At 36.1% G+C, this 6,754-nt stretch overlaps 1 non-coding gene across 1 annotated transcript; it reads left to right on the forward strand.

Annotated features, from left to right (window-relative positions):
• Positions 1-4,254: 4,254 nt before the first annotated feature.
• On the forward strand, positions 4,255-4,361 carry LOC124889854. Its single transcript, XR_007048768.1, has one exon. It is a non-coding gene; the product is annotated as a small nucleolar RNA R71 (small nucleolar RNA).
• The last annotated feature ends 2,393 nt before the right edge of the window (positions 4,362-6,754 follow it).

Consider the following 6,754-nt stretch of genomic DNA (forward strand, 5'->3'; position numbering starts at 1 on the left):
CCAATTTTGGAGATTCTTCAATTGCAGCTTTGAGGAATGGACCAATCGATCTATTCAATGGCTTAAAAGGCACTTTTCTTGTTTTAATGAATGCCGAATTCATGACTTGGACTAACGCCAACGCTTCCACATCTACCATAAATATCATCTGAAAATAGCAACCTCTAATTAGACTCGAGATCAATAACAAATATAGCCGACAACTCCTCATATATAGTTAGCAATTTTAGCGTTTTATACATATAAAAAACTCCACTTTATCATGCGCTCTCATTGTCATTTTTTTTGGCCGCTACATCAATTAATAATTGCCTTGTTATTAAGAAAGGTTGTCCCAAAATAAATGGAATAATAGGATCAGCTTTGAAGTCAGGATTTACAGAATCCACTGAAAAGATTAAGGACCCTACTTGCACCAAGACATCTTTGATAATACCATCTGGCCTAGAAAGGGACCTATCCGCCAACTACAAAATAATAGTAGTGGGTTTGGGACTCCCAAGACCCATCTTTCGGTACCACGATGTAGGCATAAGATTGATGCTAGCCCCCAAATCACATAATCCACGAGCACTAATGGTCTATCCAATGGTAATCTTCAAAGTGAAACTACCTGGATCCTTTAGCTTCATGGGTAATTTGTTTTGAATCTTGGATGTACACTCTTCAGTAAGTGCAACTGTAGCATACTCGGTTAACCGATTCTTATTTGCAACTATATCCTTAAAGTATTTTGCATATTTTGGCACACTCTACAAAATGTCAACAAGAGAAAGATTTACTTGAACCTGCTTTAGAAGATCTAAGAACTTCATGTAACTCGCCTCTTCTTGATGCTTCCTTGCCTTTTGAGAAAAGGGTAAGAGGAGAGTTGTAATGCCTCAAATCTGGTACTCGAAATGCTACACAGTGCTCACGACCCCAAAGGACTACAAGCTAACCCATGACTAATATATGTACCTATACACTGTATAACATGCTAAAATAATGAGAAAATAGAGGCTGAAAGGCCGTAAGGTTCAAAACTACATGGCTAATAAAATATAACATCTGAGTGGGGTAATAGAATACCCAAAATTGAAATACTGTCTGAACATACTATAGTCTGAAAAACCTCTAAAACATAACTGTCTGGATAAGAAGTTGATGGGATATGTCCCCAACTAACTTCAACTTATAAATTAATTAATGAGATAAATAAATAAATGATCATGTCTTCGAAAGATGAGGACTCACTGCTAACTCTAACTACTGAGACTGGAATTCTAATGATGCTCTGGAACTCATGCTTCTAAACCTATGGTATAAGACACCATAGCACAAATACGTTAGTACTTTGAATGTACTGGCATGCATGGAAGGTAGGCTGAATGCATGAGGTTAATATGTATGAACAATACTAGCTAACTAAATAATATGAACGTGAGAATACATGCATGAATACATCATAACTATATCTGAGATCATGAGAACATGAATTTACTGATAACTAACATGACTGAAACTGAATTCTGATGACTGATATAATTGATGACATAAGCGACTATATCTAATAGTCTGAATCTGATAGAACTAGTTGAGTTTCATACTGTTTTGAGTTGACTGTATCTGGAAGTCCTGAATTTTGTAGAACTATCTGAGTTCTATTACTGAGACTGAATGATTGTATTCGATAATCCTGATTCTGTAACTGAAACTATAGGAAGTAGTTATCTAACCAACATGCCCCTAATATGACATTATGGATAAGTTGGGGGTCTAATCTATAACCCTAATTGGAAAGGAATCAATATTGCACCACTAGTAAGGATAAGATCTGAGTGACCCTCATCTGATAGTGTCCTAAAAAAAAGATAGGGCCGTCATCTGATAGTGCTTATCCACTTCATCAACCCTTATCTAACAGTGTTGATGTCTTAACCTATGTTGGCTACATAGTTCTAGAATGCAAGGATGACTTATAATAATTACACCCTCATCTAACAGTGTGTGTTCCCATCCTTGGGTTCACTCGGTGCTAATTCCTACTCCTATATGAATAGACACTGATCATGAATTACTGAACTGAACTGGACTGAATTAACTGAGTTTTGTTGACTGACAGAATAGTACTGAGATTACTGTGTTACTGAGCTTTCCTGAGTCATATGACTTACTAAGTGCTATGGATCATAGATTGACTGAGGATATCATGAAAACATGACACGGACTCTAGGAACACAACTATATTTTTTGGGTTCAAGTACCCCCAGGACTCGATAGAAGAAAGCTGACAAAGCATGACTTTCTTGAGTATAGGACCAACATCAATAATACATAATCCATTGGCTAAGACATTTCATCAAACACTTGACATACATAACTTGTACATGCATGGAGATTTCATATTATCATATTAGTATGGCACTTTTCCTTCACATAGGCATTTAATCAAATACGGGGGGAGCATGCTATGGTTATACAATCATCAACACATCTAATAATCAATGATACATCAATCAACTTATGAATTAAAGGGTTTATCATGAATACCGCATAATTCTTCACATACTAGAATCAATTCTTGTAATTAATAGTCTATAATATGGACTGAAACCAAACAACAACATAAAAAAGACCCATGAATCAACACATGAGACCCATGAATCAACACATGAAACACCTTAGTTCTTGATTTAGCGAATGTTGATAGAGAAACTTTCTTGAAATTGAATCCCCCATTGCAACCCTAGCTTGTTCTTGAGAGAAAATTGTGAGAAACTAGTATATTTTGGGTTCCAAATAGCTGAATATCATGTTAGAGGGCTTAAATAGGGGTGAGAAATTGACCATTTTAACCCTGGATGCATATTTTAAATTGGTGAAAATTTCCTAACCTAGACCCCTGGCGTGATGCGGCTCTATCACGTCATGTCACTGGAATTTGACAATTGGGAAATCGGAAAATGGCGTGACGCGGAGCCATTGCGTTGACACTTCGTTTGTGACCTGGAAGTTTGGTGCGACACGGAGAAATCATGCTGGGAAACTGGAAAAAGGATAATTTCCATTTTATCTTGTAGCGCAGCACGCCATTGACCAATGTGGCTCTGTTTTACGACGGTGACTTGAAATAGTCATAACTTCTTATCCAATTATCGGATTTAGGAAAATTTTACATAGATGGAAAGATTATTGAATTTCCCATATGATAAAAAGTGAAAATATTGAAAATTCCTCATGGAATAAACATCATTCAATTTAGAAGTTAATAGTTGACATTCTTGAGACAAAATTAGTTAGGAAACTTTGGGGTATTACAAGAGTCTTTTTCTCTATATGAATTTCATCACTTTCCATTTTTTCCTTGATTTTTTTCTCTGCATTGTCTTTAGAACCATCATTAGTGACTGTGGGACTCACCTGTTCCTAAACTATCTCCTTAGTTTGCAGTCCACTCCTTATTGTTACCGCATTCACCAGCTTATGATTCTTCTCTGTATCACTAGGTAATGCTCCTTGAGGTATTGTATGTTGTGATCCTACAATTTAACCTAGTTGCAACTCCAAATTTCTTATAAGCAATCATTGACTTTTCAACTTCACTGCAAACTGTGTCTGTTGAGTCTTTATTTCTGCTGCAAACTATGCTTATTGAGCCTTAAACTGCTTCATTAACTCCTCTATATTGCTAGCTTAAGCAGTAGCCTGAGTGTTTTATGCCGGATATTGATTTGGTTGCACTTGTCCTTTGTACTGATTTGCATTCTGCACCTGATTTCTACCCTATAAGAAATTGGGATGGTTTTTCCAATTGGGATTATACGTGTTCCCAAAATTTTGTTGATTTTGACTATTTGAATTTCCTACATAGTTGATAGAATCTGGATTAATAGAACTTGAATCCGCTATGTGCTTACTATTTTTGCAAACCTCACACCAAAAATTCGCCTGTTGGACTACATTTGCTGTGGTTGTTATTTGTGTAACACCCAACTTTATGTTATTAAGTTGAGTAATCATATGATTCTGCATTGTTGCAATTTATGCATGTAATATGGTGAACTGTTTACCTTCATTACCCCTGCAACCCTCCTAGGAGTACTCTTTGAATCACCATGCCAGTCAGGATTCCCTTGTGAAATTCAATTCAGCAGTGTGTACAATTCTTCATACGTCTTTTTAAGAGCCTGTCCACTTGCTACTGAATCCAAGAGAATCTTCATGTTTGGATCCAATCCCTCAATAAAAGTATGCACAAGAACATCATTGAACTGATGATGATAAGGAAAATTTTTGAGCATATCCTTAAATCTCTCCCAAGCTTGGTAGAGATTCTCTCATTCTTTCTATCTAAAACTTAAGATCTCACTTCTTAAGCGTCCAGTCTTCCCAGAGAGAAAGAATCAAATAAGGAACTTCTGAGATAGATCTTCCTATGAAGTGATGGAGAGTGGTGGTTCATCATGTAACCATCTTTTTACTTCTCCCGTTAGAGAGAAAGGAAAGATGTTCAACCTGACATAATCGGAACTCACCCCTTCAGGAATGTAAGTATCGCTTATTTCCAGGAAGGTCTGTATGTGCTGCTGCAGATCTTCGTGTGAAAGGCCATAAAATTGTGTAGCTCAATTTAGGAATTGCACCATATTCTGCTTCAATTCAAATTGACCTCCTGGTTCGGGCTTGAGCATACTGCTCATCACATGGTTCGTGAGTGGGATTGCCATTTCACGAATAGGTCTAGCAGCTGGTTGCACAGGAACAACTGGAATAAATGGAGGTGGGACATTTATGACATTTGGATCGACTGGTTCATTTCTTTGTTCAGCCATTCTTTGCCTTTGTTGAAAGATCTGTTCTGGTTCTGCAAAAGGCTCTACCAATTCTTTATCTCTCGCTAGTCCTTTATTCAGCTAAACCTGTAAAAATTCAGCTATTAAGATCAAGTTTTTAACACTTAAACTTAATATCAAAAACCAAAAATTTAGCAATTTACTACTTATATTAGTCCCCGGCAACAACGCCAAAAACTTGTTGCGACTCAGATGCACACGCAAGTGCACATGATCGTGCAAGTAATATAGTACTTTAGACAATCAGATATTGTTCCCACGAGGACTAAGCAACTAGAAATTTAACCAACTTTTAGTTTTAGAAAATTAGTAGTAAGTGTTGTAAAGTATCAAGATGGTTTTAAAATTAAGAATAAAAATGTAAATTGTTAACTAAGAAATAAAAGCTTATGACTAGTGCTAAGCAAGCACCAATTGTAAACAGTAATGATAAGAATTCCAGGGTTGAGGCTTTTCGAACAATCATACAAATCTCTATTCTTACAGCAGTCTAATTGGTTATCAGGTTGTTGGTTCGCAAGGTTTAGGCTACGATTTAGGTCTTCCGACCTCAAATCTTCTATCTATTAAATATTGCATCTACAACTCCCATAGAGATACAACAATTCTTCTAGATTCGTAAATTAATCTTCTTGCAATTGAACCAAACAAGGCTTCTAGGTATATCCCTATTCTAGATGCTAATCCAAACCCCTTATTTTATAAAAGGATAAGAACCTTGCTCCTTAATTTCTTCGTTCTATCCCATAATTCTCCTCCCAGATTCACATAGAAATATAAATTTATTCTAATGGCGGCCACACATTAAAATAGTAAGCTCAAGAAATTAAGAATAACCCAGATGATAATCCAAAAAGAAAGTACTCATAAAGAATATCAAAGAGTAATCATGTTCTTGGCCTCAACTCCAGAACAAGGGTGTTTAGCCACTCATGTTTGAAATAAACATAAAAAAATAAGTAATTAATCATACCCAATATTAATCTTGAAGTAAAGAAGTTCAAAAGAAATAAAAAAACCCTAAAGATAAGAATTCTATGCTTTTTCACCGCTGCTATGCTTGCCAAAAGTCCTTGGAATTATGCTCACGTGTTCCTTTTATCCTTGGAAAAATTTTACCAGATCTGAAGCCTTGACGCAACGCATTGTTAATCGCGTCGATCCAGCCAACGCATCTTGTCAACATCATATTGATGCGCTGGAATTTGTCTTTAAAAATCCGACTAAGTCAAGTTCTTCAACATACGACGTGACGCATCGACATTGCATCGTGTCACTGGAATTATCATCTGAAAATCTAACTAAGTTTCAAAACTTATGCATAGACGTGACGTGTTGACTTCACATCGATGCAATGGAAGTTGCTCATGAGATTTTGGCTAAGGCACCACATTTACCAGTCGACGCTATGCGTCGTGTTAGCATAACGTCACTGGAATTTTATTCCAGTTCTTCTCTTTCTTCTCATAAATCCTCAGCTCCTTTCTTTAATCCTTGCTCTTATGAATCTACATATGTTTTTGACTTTAATCAATATGGTCTTTCACATCTTTGTGATATGTATCCAATTTTCATCTGAATCCATGGAAAATTTACCATGTATCTCTAATCACATCAGTTAGCCACGAAATACAATTTAGCTCATAATTCAATATAATTTACATAATTTTTGTTCTTAAAGAAAGTCCACATATGGGTGAATAGTGGTGTTTGGACATATAAATACGACCATGATCAACGGTCAACTTAGCACTCTTAATAGAAGTCACCCCATAATATCTGTAACTTTTTGCACATGATCAAGAAATTCTTGAGGGTCCTCATCTGACTTAGACCCAGTAATGAGAGAGTCAACTTATAAGTAACCATTATTTTAGGTTGGATCTATTTTCGTGAGAAAAAAATAAGAGGTTTATGAC

This window comes from Capsicum annuum, chromosome 12 (genome assembly GCF_002878395.1).
Source record: "Capsicum annuum cultivar UCD-10X-F1 chromosome 12, UCD10Xv1.1, whole genome shotgun sequence".
Taxonomy (NCBI): Eukaryota; Viridiplantae; Streptophyta; class Magnoliopsida; order Solanales; family Solanaceae; genus Capsicum; species Capsicum annuum.